The sequence below is a fragment of the Panthera uncia genome (genome assembly GCF_023721935.1).
Source record: "Panthera uncia isolate 11264 chromosome D3 unlocalized genomic scaffold, Puncia_PCG_1.0 HiC_scaffold_8, whole genome shotgun sequence".
In the NCBI taxonomy this organism is placed as follows: Eukaryota; Metazoa; Chordata; class Mammalia; order Carnivora; family Felidae; genus Panthera; species Panthera uncia.
The window spans coordinates 59064423-59078539 of NW_026057586.1; the positions used below are offsets into that span (position 1 = coordinate 59064423).

At 48.0% G+C, this 14117-nt stretch overlaps 2 long non-coding RNA genes across 4 annotated transcripts in view; one reads left to right on the forward strand and one right to left on the reverse strand.

Moving 5' to 3' along the window:
• Window positions 1-4951: 4951 nt before the first annotated feature.
• Window positions 4952-14117, reverse strand: part of LOC125914836 (uncharacterized) — a 240455-nt gene continuing 231289 nt past the window's right edge. Inside the window, exon 2 of the long non-coding RNA XR_007455457.1 lies at window positions 4952-5134. This is a non-coding gene — a long non-coding RNA (uncharacterized LOC125914836). The remainder of the gene's footprint in view (window positions 5135-14117) is intronic.
• Window positions 6749-14117, forward strand: part of LOC125914833 (uncharacterized) — a 21010-nt gene continuing 13641 nt past the window's right edge. Inside the window, exons 1-2 of one of the 3 annotated variants that reach the window (XR_007455453.1) lie at window positions 6749-10541; window positions 11281-12354. This is a non-coding gene — a long non-coding RNA (uncharacterized LOC125914833). Of the gene's footprint in view, window positions 12355-14117 lie in introns of all 3 variants that reach the window. The other 2 variants (XR_007455452.1, XR_007455454.1) reach the window with 2 other exon arrangements.

The following is a 14117-nucleotide window of genomic DNA, read 5'->3' on the forward strand; positions in this document are numbered from 1 at the left end:
TTCTCTGCTGTTCTCCCTGCAAGGGGCTCAGCAAAGAGCAGGGATGATTTGGGGCAAGTTTCTGAACCTCCTGTCTCGGTTTTCTCATCTATGCAATGGGAAAAACGATACAAAGAAGTGCTTGGCACATTGCCTGACAGAAGCATTTGTGCAGTGTGTATGTGTGTATGAAATATATTAAATATGTACATTTATACTTATAAAATACTTAATATATTCTTCTCATAATATAATTAAATTATATAATCAATATAATATGCAATGAAATATATTAATACATCTAAATTATAATCACATAATTAAATTAAATTAAATTAATCATAACTTTATATACTGTTATATAACATGCAAATATATATTTACAACTATATAAAATGTATTGTGATGCATAATTTGTTTATAATATATATTGTTTATATTTGTATATATATTATAAATTTTATAATTTGTAATGTGTTTGTGTTTGTAAAATTATACGTGTATTGATATATTGTATATAAATAGTAACTGTATTTATAAAGTGTATTTTTATTTTATTTTGAAAAAGAGATGGAGGGCAAACAGGGGAGGGGCAGAGAGAGAGGGAGACAGAATCCCAAGCAGGCTCTGCGCGGTCAGTGCGGAACCTCACGCGGGGCTCGAACTCACGAACCTTGAGATCACGACCTGAGCTGAAGTCCAGAGTCAGATGCTTAACCAACTGAGCCACCCAGGTGCCCCTAGTAAGTATATTTGTATCTGTAGTTATTTATAAAAATTCTAAAATACGCTTATAATGATCCCCAAACTCATGGCTTGTCTCTGGTTCCTTTTTCTTATGAAACCTGTACTTGGGGAGAACAGATGGATTAAGGATGTATCTGCAGGTGGGTAAGAAAAAGGCACTCCTTCCGTGTGGGATGCTCCACTTGTTGGTGCCTGCACATCGCCCCCATTTCATCTCAGCTCGCGGCTCTGTTTGCAGGATGAATGGCCAAGGCTGCAGGAGTGAAGCCGCTTCCTGTCACCTCCCCCCCCGCCCTCCCCGCTTAGTTAAGAGCAGCCCAAGGCCCAGCCGGGTCTTCTCCCCTCAAGTCCTGTGCCTGTGCCAGGACACCGTGCAGCTTGGAGGCCCGGTAGGATTTCAATGGACCTTCTTCTTCAGCCCATCTGGCTCTGACTGCAGATTCTTGGCCTCATTTTTTGGACAAGATTTATCTCATGTGTTCGCTCTTAGGGAATTCAGAGCCCCACCAATACTGGGCCGAGGTGGGCCCGCTGTGACCCGTGAGCTGTGCCGATGGTCAGGCATGCCTAGTGTCACCACCAGGTTGGACCCCTGGCTGAGGCGTCCACGAAGGGCCCACTGGAGTGGCTTCAGGGACAAGCCAGCACACCTTAGAGCCCACAAGATCACCCTCCACCACATGGAGCTGGCATGCTGTCTTTACCAGGTTTATTTTGTATAAAAAGAATGCCACCAGGGGAATGTTTCCTTTGTTCCGTCTAGAATGGTCCAGACCACTGACACCGTCATTTTGTTGACTTGGTTAATGGCATCAAGCTTACCTTTGTTGTAAGTGTTATTTCTGCCGCCTTTTAGATACCACAGAGCTATTAAACACAGGGAGGAAAAATAAAGCTGGATTTCACCCCCCAATTCACCAACGTTACAAACAAGGTGCCCGCTGTTTATCTCTGAAGGTGCATTTAGAGCGGCAGGAGCACAGACAGACAAATTGTCGGGGTCCACTTGGGCTCTTTCTCTGAGCAAACAAAACCCTGGAGCGCAAACACAGGCCTTTTGTTCTCATGGACGCTGTTCCAACCCAGGACTGTTTCACTGGAGGGACAGCTTCACCCGTCCCCTGGGTGTGATGAATTGCCATATTGCCTCAGGGCATGAAAAGCATGCCGGCTCCTTCCCTCACCACCTTTTGCCAGGTGTGACTTTGCTGTCCCCTCCCACGGTCAATCTGCTTTCCACTCCTCATGCCCGGGCTTGGCCACTGAGGAGCCTTGCTCGGGACAGCCAGGGGAGACGACAGTGGGCCCTATTCCCTAGGGACAGGGTTGCTTTGAAGTGTGTGGTCTCTAAGCCCACTTGGCCACGATGAATAACAGCATCCCCCCAACACACACACACACACACACACACACACACACACACACATCAATATGTTTTTTTTTCTACAGGTAAGTTGTTGAGAATCGTCGAGGCAAAAGCTCATCACAACTGTGAAGAAATTCCTTCTTACGAACTTTCTTGTCCTCTTAATTGGCAGGAAGTGAGTTTCTGTAAAGCAGGTTTGCGATTGCAGGAGCAGATATAAGGCAGTAAGAGTAGGAACAGACCCCCATTGGAGCCTGGTTTTTGCATCACGCAGACGTACTCTGTCCTCTGTCAACAACGCTTCCTTCCTGCCCGCCCCAGATTCTGGTTGCTTTTTTAATCTGGTGACGGTCTTATTTGCCTGCTTTCGCCCTACACCCAGATATATGTAATAATACAAACTGGATGCATTTATGGGTCTCTTGCTATTGTATCGTAGCCCAACAGCCAGAAACGCAGAACAGATTACACCATACGATCAGAGAAGGCAAATGCCACAGAGTGTCTATTTCTCTTTCAGGGTTCAAAATATCAGTCACAATGTTGTAGCCGATGACCCTGGGTTGGCCGGTCAAGGAAACACCGCCCAACCCACCACCGTCCCCAGGCAGTTTGGAAACAAATCGAATGGAGGGCGGGGATGGAGGCATGGAGGGCGCAAAGGGGAAATTGTCCCTGGCAGTCAGTCCCGGGCCTTCTTACGCTGTCGGCGCGCTCTCTGAGGTTTCTCTGTATTTCTTAAACATGGCTTTTAAATGGGGTTTGTGATTTTGTAACACCCTGAATTAATTTACAGGCCTTTTGAAGCAAGAGGAGTCGTGCGGTGAGGGTGAGGGTTGGCCTCTCCTCTGGGGAGAGTGAGGCAGAGCCAGTCCGGGACGCTTCCCTGGGGGTTTGCACACCCTCGACCTGGGGGGTAGCCTTGATTTCACGTTTCCTGTGTTGTCTTTAGACCACTTTCCCCCCACTTTGGTTTGGAAAGTCACCTTTCTACAACTTCCCCTTGACTTCAGTAATCTCTTCCCAAGTGGCTAAGGCCCTCCTGTTACCTCAGCTTTTCGGTCAGAACAACTCACAGTGGAGTGCTGGAGGCTCCCTGAGTTGTCTGCATGGCACAGAGGAGAGTGTTGGGGTGACACAGGCCCTCCCTCGGACGCGTGGGCCCTGACACGGAGTTCCTGGCATGAGTGAAGGACATGGTCTCACGTAGGGGTTGACGGAAGGTACTGACCTTACGGTCACTTTTTCCATTCCTCATAACTTACCCTCTGAGTGGGGAAGGGACGGTGGTTCCTCCCCGTCCCAATCCCCTGTCCCTTTGACCAACTTTCATTTTGTGATGGAAAAAAAGAATACTATTTACTTAGCATTTTCAACATGCCAGGCACTATTCTAAACGCTTCATGGAAATATTAACTCATTTAATCTATACGACAACCCTGTGCGGTAGATACGCCCCTTTTTGTTTTTTGTTTTTTTTTTAATCCTGATTTTACAAAGGAGGGAACTGAGGCACAGGGTGGTTTGTAGCTTTGCTTAATGATACAAGCATGGGACCATTACAGAGCTCTCCGTGGTGATGTTCTGAGCCAGGGTCCCAATCAATCAAGGATGTTGGCCCCCCTGAGCTCACACCTCAGTCCCAGCCCACCTGAGCTTGCTGGGTTACTTATGTTTGAGGACTCATTTCAGTCAGTTGCTTCATTTCACTTCAAGGTCACGTCTCTGCCTTCCAAACAGAATCCATCCCAGGGTACTGCATGGAGGGGGCTGACGTGCAAGGTGACGTGACCCATTTAAACAGAAAGTCATTACCATTCATTCTGAAATGTCCACTCAGCTCCAGGGCAGGTGAGCCAGGAGGTCACCATAAGGTCAGCCTCACTGTAGGTCTGCTGCTTTCACGGACCTCAGATCCCTCACATATCCTGAAAGCTTAGGAAATTCAAAGTCAGTCGGCCCATTGTTCTTCAGCTTCTTCAAATTCTGGCATAACCACCAAGCTAATCTATTTGGAGGAACACGGAATCAAAGCCCGAATAAGCATGTTCAAAGGAAAAAAAAAAAGGTTTTGAGTTTCTCACCGAAGGACAATCCTGAAGATGCTCAGGGGAAAGCTGAGCAGACAACTGAGGTGAATCTGAGCCAGTGCCCTGGGCTACACTGCTTTATGCCATCATTACTGTTTGCCTGGTGGCTCCGAATAGGCCTGGTTCTCAGTAGGACCTCCATCTGTTGGTGTCAGTAGAGAATAAATGGCGGGATGAATAGTATAGTATATAACCGGCATCTTGCCCTCAGAGGACTGCAGCCCAGAAGCCGTGAGGCCCGGCTTCCCTGGGTGCTACCTTCTTTCCTTCCTCACTTCACTGGTCTCCTCAGGTCGGGGCTGTAGGAATTCCCTCCCTTCAGCTATGTTAACATCTCTACACTCTTCTCAAATCTCTGACCCCCCCCCCCCCCCCGCCCCATTCCTCCCTTCTCACTCTCAGAGCAAACAGAAACTATGGGAGAGAACTTTGAGAACTTTCTGCTACCAAATCTACAACGTTCCTTCTTCCTCAGCTGTTCTCTTGAGAGCTGCTGCTGCTGTGGAGAAGGTGGGGCGGCTCCTCTCCCTTCTCATCTCCACAAGGACTTCTCTTTATGATTGGTTATTCCTCCCCACTTGTGCCTTCCAGCTCCTTCTAGGGCGCCTTCCCATCTGTATTCATACTTGCTTAGGTCTCATTCACAAGTTCAACAAAAATGCCCCCCGACTACAGGCTCCTTCCCTTCATGGCCAAACTTCTTGAGAGTTCGTCTGCTCTCCTCACATCTCATTCATTTCCTGATTCTGTTGCCACCAACACGGTTCTTTTTTTTTTTTTTTTTTTTTTAATTTTTTTAATGTTTATTTTTGAGAGAGAGAGACAGAGTGAGCGTGAGTGGGGGAGGGGCAGAGAGAGAGGGAGACACAGAATCCCAAGCAGGCTCCAGGCTCTGAGCTGTCAGCGCAGAGCCCGACGTGGGGCTCGAACCCACGAACTGTGAGATCATGACCTGAGCCGAAGTCGGATGCTCAACCGACCGAGCCACCCAGGCGCCCCACCACCGACACGGTTCTCAACAAGGCCACCGATGACCATCTTGTGGCTACAGCACCAATGACACTGCTGGTCATCTCTGCCTTCCCTGACACATTTCCTCAGCTTTTATGACACAGAGGACCCTCTTCTGGTTTTTCTTCCCGTCGGTCTCCTTGCGGGTCTCTTCCTCGGCTCTCCCCTTGATGTCGAGCTTCTTGGGGGTCATGTCCTGCTTTCTCCTCTCTTCCCATCCTACACGTTCTGCTGATTGATTGTTTCTCTTCCCACGGTCTGAAGTGTTACCTGTGTCCTCTGACGACTCAAATCTAAGTGTCTAGTCTCGTTCTTTGTCCTGCGTTCCTGGTGTGCATAATCCACCCCAGTGCTCCTCTCCATGCGGCGTGTATGGATGCCTCAAACTCAGCATGTCCCAAATCGAGCCTTTTATCCTTCATCCATAACCCACTCCTTGACCATTTCCTGTCTCAAGGGAGTGCAACCTCTCTCCACCCAGTCACCCTTGACTTCTACGTTTTCCTTGACTCCCCGCCATCCGACCGGTCACCACGCCCTACAAATTCTATGTCCCGAACGCCTCTTGAGTCTGTGCCTGTGTCCCTTTACCCACTGTGTCCCCCACACCCGGGCTACCATCAGCTCTCACACAGGTCGCGGTGTCTGCCTCCTGGGTGGCTGTGCCAGGTATTAGTAGTTTCCAATCCATTCTCCAAACGGCAGCTAGAGGGATCTTTTAAAAATGCACATTCTCAAGTCACTCCTCTGAGGAAAACTTCCAGCGGGTTCCACACATTTAGGAAGAAGTCCAAACTTCTTAACGTTGTACGGATTTTCATGTCTTGGCCCCGACTGCTTTTACTCCCCTCTTCTGCCCCTGCTTGTCTGTGGCAGATTTTTACCTTCTTCAAGGAATAAAATGTGGGGCTGTCTAAACCCCCCTCTGTCCGTGGTGATTTGACCCACCGCACGCAGTGTGAGCACCTCCCTGGGCATTCCCAGGGTCGTTGATGGGCCCCAGGGAGGGGAGGGGTGCAGTCCGGGAATGTCACCTTCCTTTGGAGCCTGTGGTGAGTGTTTGTGGTCGCAAGACCTCTGGAGTGTCGCCCTGAGGCTTACCAGTTTTATGTCATCTTAACTAAGAAAGAGGGAGGGGCCGAGGGTGGTGGACGCTTCCCCATTTAAAAGCACCAAACCCAACAAAATTTATGTGGATGTTGTAATTATTACTACGCCGAATTAATGAACTCTATCCTCTCCTTTTTTTTTGGCTGGAAGAACATAACAATCCCAATGAAAGGAAACAGATGTCGTTGCTTTGAGCATTTCCAAAGGAAACTGCAGTAAAATATGAAGCATCACCGTATAAAAGCCTGCTGTGCAGCGGAGATGTGCTGATATTGTTTTCATTTGCCAGCTGTGTGTAAGTGGAGTTGGTGCCTCTGGCCAACACAGCCCCCACATCAGAGTCATAACAACGACAAAGTCATGGAAACGTTCGGGGAGAAACTCAAACTGCTTCTCAGCGCGCTCGGCTTTCCTTTTCACGAAAAGCCACGTAAAAGAAGTGAGTCCAAAGGAGGACGTGAGGGCTGGCAATTAAAAGTGATTTATAAAACCCCCAGGAGGGGAAAAGAGGGTCATCGGGAAGAACGATCTTTGGCGATCCATTTATAAGCCCAGCTAGCAGGCAGGAACTCTGGTTCACCCTTGACAGTGAGCGAGAGCCAGTATCTGTTTCAGGGAGGGCTTGTCGCTCAGGCTCACTTCAGTCAGAGCCTCTGCGGATGACCCTCCTGTTCGACCTTCTGTGCTCAGGGCGTCGGACTCCTTCCCCGGTGGCTTGATGTCCTAGGACGTCCTTTGCCAGTGCATCTGGGAAGGGGAGGCTTTTTCCTCCTCCCAAGTCAGGGGGTCAGTGAGTATCCTATTACCCCTCTTACAAGCTTGCTCTCCTACAAAATGCAAGCGCTTCCGTATGTAGTTCTGTCCATTTTTTTAAAGAGGTGCCAGGCTCATATTTGCGACTAGCCTCTCCCGCTTCTTTTCTCTTCCTTTTTTTGCCTTCCCCTTCCCTCCTCTTCCTCTCTTCCTACCAGTGCAATTTAGAGACTGGAAATCAAGGAGGAAATGGAAGCTTGCCCTTAACACCTGCAGCGGGACAACCCAGTGATCGTGCTGATACTTTCTGGTGACAGAATCTAGTGTGGGAGCCCACTCGTGGTGGGGGAGCCCGGGGACGAGTTGGTCTGGGCGGGAGATCACTGATTTGCGGGGCTTTCCCCCAGCCTCACCAACACCCGGAGGCCCGTGAGCTGCAGCGGTGCATGTCTCGACCCCGGAGAGGGCCAGAGCGAGAGGGTGGCCCCACGGTCATTGTCACCCGAGCAACTTGCTTTGATAGATGCCTTCATTCTTTCAGGCTGCCCGGATACCAAGGGGCTTGAATTAATAATTGACTAAAATTCATAGGCCAGTAATTGTCTACATGAAATGTGGTCTGGTCTTCATTTCAACTTGACGGTTCTTGTTCTCCTGCTGGATTTTTTTGTTGTTGTTGGTTCTGAGGAAACATTAGAAGGATGTGGATGGGTGTGCCCTAAGTGATTTGTGGTTTAGCTGTCTCCTTTTAAGTGAAAATACCCGGCAAACAAAAGGCCCAGCCTGTAGGTCCAGAAAACGATTTGCAGAAGTCCAGGGTCTGGTAATGGGATTTAGCGGGTACAGGAATAAGACAGGCTAAAGGTTGGTTGAGAATAAAGTTAATATTCAGTACTGTATTTATATTTATTTATGTATTTGTTTTGTTATTATTTTTTAAGCGTTTATTTATTTTTGAGAGAGAGAGAGGGACAGAGTGTGAGCAGGGCAGGGGCAATGAGAGAGGGAGACAGAGAATCTGAAGCAGGCTCCAGGCTCTGAGCTGTTAGCATAGAACCTAACACGGGGCTCGAACCCAGGAACTACGAGATCATGACCCGAGCTGAAGTCGGATGCCCAACCGACTGAGCCACCCGGGTGCCCCAAGAGTGTAATTTTGGAAGGAGAGTTGTGATCGTCTGATTCTGGCTTAGTTGGGCCCCCCGTGGCTTACAGCTGGGGTCTGCCAGGGGCACTGCTCCTTAAAGGGGTCATATCGAATGGGGGCACCATGAGAGGAGAAGAACCAGATCCATGTGGGCATCCCAAACCACGCTGCAAGGGAAACTGGGGGAGGCCTGTGATTGGTTCTTGGTGAAGAGAGCTGAAGGGCCATTGGGCCGTTTGGGGGCACATGCCCAGGCCAGGACACCAAGTGGTGCTGCCTCAGCATGAGGGACCCCCTCCAGCAGATCTCTTTGAGGGGATGGAGTTTTGATGACCACCCCATTTGTAAGCATCAGAGAGAAGCCTTGTCCAACCACGAGACTTGATGGTTTTCAAATGGACAAACCTGATTTTAATAAGTTTAAGTGAAATCTGATAAGTAGATCAAGACGAATCAAGCTCCTGTGTAGTTCTAAAGAGCTGCCTGGACCTATAGCAGTGGGGTGTCAACTCTCCCTCTGCCTCAGAGACTCGTCCGGTTTGATACATCCTTGCAGTCTTGACCTGCCCGTGGCCTGTCTGCTAAGGCATTTCCTCCTGCCTCTGTTTCAACGTGTCTGCTTCCCTCTCAAGGAGGCGTTTTCTTGCTGGGAGCAGATGATTACCTATTCATAACATTTGTTGGAATTGGTACAGACAGAATTCAGTACATTTCTCTCTTTTGACTTTACCATCAAAAGCCAGAGATGGGGAGGGCATCTGAACTGACCCAAGTTTTGGGAGAACAGTGTGGCAGCTCTTCCTTCCTGGCTGACACTGTGGAGGGAAATCCAAGCAGACTCCAAGAAATCCAACAAGCAGGGTAGAATTAAAAACCCCGTCGTTCCAAGTTTCTGATCTGGGGCCAGAATACAGGCCGTTGAAACTGTGTGGGCAAATGCTCCTGCTTTTGCTTCCTGCAAGAGACACGGAGGGGCAGGGCTGGTGCCCTGGCGAGGGCCAGGGCCAGTAGCTTAAGAACAACTCTGAAAGTGGTGTAGATGTTTTCTTAAGTCTACAAGAAAAAGAAGGGGCAGGAGGAAAAGTACCTTGAGATTAGCTGTTTACCTTCCCCCAACCTGTTGAAAACAGGAAGGCAGAATTGCACAGTAGAAGGAGATGTAATGCCGAGTCACAGAACCGTTCCTCACATTGACCCATCGCTTATCCTAAAGTCAAAGGCACAGACGCCTCCACCCCCCCCCCCCACCCTGCCCCAGGGTGGACAACCAGATTTCACTTTACTGTGTATGGCACTGTGGTTCTTGGAGGTTGCTGGAATGGCTGCAAGATACCTGGGTCTGCTTCTGCCATCTGAAAGCAACACACCGTGCTTGCTTATTAGCTACCTTTCTTGATTATTAATGACACCATTTGGACCGAGACTCCCAGGAAGGTTCTGCTGACTTCAGCTGGCTTGGCCTGTCTGCCAGCGCATGGACCATATCCCTCCCATCTGAAGACTCTCACTATTGGAGTCACCTTTGAGGTTGACATTTTGAGCTAGGCTTTCCAGCTGGGTCCTAAGCCCCGGGCTTGGCCAGCCAGTGAGTAGGACCACAGAAATGGGGATGTGGCCCCAGAAGGGGATCCGACCCCAGCCCTGGGACATGAGAATGAAATGGAGGGGCTGTGGGCCTTGCACGCACGTGTGCGTGCATGCGTGCCTGTGTGTGTGTGTGTGTGTGTGTGTGTGTGTGTGTTAGGATGGATTGGACAAGGCAGGGAGAGGAAACAAAGGAAAGATAAATGGTGAAGAAGAACTTGGAAAAAATTGAATTAGATTTATTCTGACAGTGTGTGGGCCTACAGCTGTAACATTATAAATCACTTGCCTACAGAGGAATTCACTTCCTGAGCCTTGCACAGCTTCATGAGCCTGGCATGCGTATGAGAACAGAACCTAGCAATCTGAGAAGGGAAAATGACGGCTTGCACAACTGTGGCTTGAAACCACAACTGGTGATTTGGTCAGCACAAGGGGCTCCTGGGACTCGGGCCCGGCGTGGCAGGGAGCTGAGACCGCTGAGGCATTCACTCCCAGTACTTCCAGGATGGGATCTTAAAGAGCAGACTGAAAAAAGTGTTTTGTGGTGGCCACATGGCCTTGAACTCTGGATTAAAAATGAAATTAAAGGGAATTTGGGATCTGAGGATGAGCCCAGGATTGGAGCATCCACAGAAGGTCTTTGTTCAGGTGATCCTTTTCTAGAAATGGGATGTCCGACTGACCAGCACAGACCCGGGTTCTCTCTCCGATCCTGTCTGCAAGAATATCCACAGCTCTAACGGGTTGGTGGGTACGTACCATGAGCTCAGAAATTGTGGTTGATTTAATAAATGAAAAATCAAATCCTGGTACAACTGGGAATTGCTCTGGTCCCCTGGGTCAACATGACATGAAGTCTTTCCCAGTTTTGTTCTGTATTTTTTTAATGATATTTACCTGCTATTGTAGCTCCCTTGCACTATATGTAGCTTTCCACAAGTGCAGCGTTTGTGACTTCTCAGCCTGTGGAGAGCATAGTTCCATGCCTTGTGTGTGCCTGGCCCAGATCCATGTTAAACTGACTTGAGTTTATACGTAAGTGACCATTCATTAGGGAGTAACATTTCCTTGTCTAGACAAATGAAGGAAGAGGCTCTGACACTTGCCTGTGATGTATAATTGCACCTGACTCATTAACTGGACATTGCAATGCTGGGGAGACTGAAGCAAGGTTCAGCTACTTGTAATGAGAATGGATCCACTAAGTCCTGTGAGAACGGCAGGTCTGTGGGCCACAGGGGGTCCACTTTGTGCTACTCAACACTCAGCTCGGGAAGCATCTATCTACCTGCCTCCCAGTGTACCATTGCTCAGATGGTCAGGTGCATTCGGGGAATTTTCACCTCCCCTGCCAGCACTGTAATGGCAGGTGCAGAGCAGACCTGGTCAGTTCCTCCATTTGGGTCCTGGGTCGATGCTGACTGTCCTTCAGAAGGTCTGTACAGCTTTGCTGCCTGAGGACACCCTGTGTGCAGTGCCCTTTTCCCTAGGTGTACATGGAAAGGAGGTTGTACAAAGACCCAGAGAGTAGAGGCTCTGATTTGTGGTGTTCTCAAGGGCAAGCCTGCACCTTGACAGCTTCCAGGTGTTGAGAATCAAGTTCTTCGGAGTCACCATCTCTTGTCCTTTTCAACTATGCAAGGTAAGTATTAATTTCCATTGACTACACTTTATACGCAAGATGACTAAGTTACTGAGGTGGCAAGGATCTGGCTCAAGACTCTACAGCTTTCTCATGGGCTTTGTATAACCAGTACCTAGCACAACAGGTATACGTTGATTTCCATTCAATTTCATTTCTCTTTACCTTCTCAAATCTTTCAACTTGGTATTTCTGTGGGCACAAGGAAACACACTCTGTTCTCTTGCGGGGCAAAGGTAAATCTAGTGCTGATGATGTAGAAAATAGTAATTAGGAGGATACAAAGGAAAAAGCAAAGATTGAAGAGGGTTGGGCCTCCAGATCTTACACTTCAAGCCCCCCCCCATCTTTGCACATGGAACCTTTGTTGTTCCACGTCCTCACTACCTACTCTGAAGCTCCAAGGGAGAGTCGGTTTCATATGTGCCTGGTGACGTCCAGCTCCATCCATCTGATCATGGACTCCTGCTCACACAGAGGCCACACAATGCCCTAGGCCCCTCTCTGCTACCTCAGCAGAACGTTTGCGCTGCTCCCTGAGCTTTATTTTTAGAAGCCTCCCTGGAGAGTGCATCTACCAATATTGTATTTCAATCTATGATGGGCTCGGTACTCCACCTCATTAGCTCAAGTTCAGACAGTGTGCCCTAGACAGTTGTTCCAGGGCTGGGTTGTCACTTTGGCGCAGTGTCTTAAAAGTACTGGGATGGTCTTTGTAGTAACTTACAATGGGGTGGGAGTAGAGAGAAGAGCCTAATGAGAGGCCTTTGAGATGCGCACAATTTCTTTGCCCTTGAGTAAGACATGCATTTTATTAAATCTTTTTGCAACCACAATCCTGCCATCTGGCCTTGGGGCAGAATCGAAAGAGAACTCTGCTTGAAGACCCAAGGCAGACTACGACTCACATTTATATTAAATGGTAACTTCCCCCAAAGTCCTCATTAGTCAAGAGACACTATCATGTTGCCATGGGCAGCAGCGCTTGATAAAGAGCACTCCTGCATTTTCCTCCCATCTGTGTCCTCAAAAGAATTCATAAATTAGAATTTCATGCTTATTCTTATTTCTTTACTGCCACATGCAGTAACTGCTTTGAAGTCCCCAGGGCCAATAGATCATGGGCATTCAGTAAATCATATCACTTCTTTAGCACATACGTTCCTCATTTTCATAAGGACAGGGTTGAACTAGGTGACCTTTAAGGTCCCAAATCCAGACTATCTGAGAGAATCCTGACATCCAATGAGTACCTCCAATGGCTGAAGGTGTCAAATTTAGGGTAGGGGGCACACCATCGCTCATCTTCTGCCCAGATACGCAGGGGGTACAAAGGACGGCCTGAAAGGCAGTGGTATTTGTACTTAAAATTTATGTTATAAAGCACCATCATAAGATCACATGTGTCTCCCAGAGCTGGGATGTCCTGGTGTTTCTTGAAGGTCTTAGCTAGCTGTCTCCTGTCATGTGGAGCCCCAGGGGCAGAGTCTGAAGGTCAGGGCCAGGAGGTGAGCAGCCTCCCTTCCTTCCTTCCTTCCTTCCTTCTTTCTTTCTTTCTTTCTTTCTTTCTTTCTTTCTTTCTTTCTTTTTCCTTCTTCTTTCTGTTTATAATTTTGTAAAAGTTTTTATTTATTTATTTTGAGAGAGAGAGAGAGAGAGCAAGTGCACAGGAAAGGCAGAAAGTGAGAGGGAGAGAGAGAATCCCAAGCAGGTTCCACACTGTCAGTGCAGAGCTCAACACTCTACTTGAACCCAAAAAACGTGAGGTCATGACCTGAACCGAAATCAAGAGTCAGATGGTCAACCGGCTGAGCCACTCAGGTGCCCTGAGGAGCAGACTTTCATAGCTTTATCTAGCATCAACCCTTGAGGTAACTTACTTGGATCCCCTGTGTCTCAATGTCACTTGGAAATGGATAAGGATGCTCTTTGATATTCCTATGTCCACAGGTTGGTTGAAGGTCTGACTATGAATATCGGCATTTGTAAGGTGCCTGCCAGTTGATAGACTTTCACCTTCATAATTTCTTTAGTCCTCCTACTTACCAGGAAGACTAGGTATTATTATTATTGCCCTTCTGCAGGTGAAGTCACTAAAGCACCAGAGAGACTGAGTGAGTTGTGCATAATATTAGAGTAAATAAGTGGCAGATTGGAACCCAGCCAGATGTTTCAGTTCAAGTCCTGGGCATTTTCCCTATGCCACATGGTTGCCCAAGAAATTCTAGACTAAATCTGTCCATAACTTTTTTTCAAGTTGAGGATAGCCCATTTGGCGTTGTTCATTGTTCTTGCCTGCCTAAGTAATCACTCTGCATATAGGTTCTCTGGTTCCTGCTCCTGTTTACACTGGCCATCCTTCTGATCTCATTCACATGTTTCTGTTACCTGGTGCTCTCACTGAAAAGGAATTTTGGCAATTACAATTATTCTGTAGTGTGATACACCTGTAGTCTCCAAGGAATGCTAAATAGGTGTTTTTGGAAAATTATCAAGGAAAGCAAGGAAGGGTCCATCTTGATACATACAAAGAACACCTTTTGTCCATATAGTTCTCATGTCCATCTTCCCAACCACTCATACATCCTTCCAACTAAGCATCCATCCATCCATACATGTAACCATTCATCCATCCTTCCATCCACCTATCCATCCATCCACCCATCCATCCATCCATCCATCCAT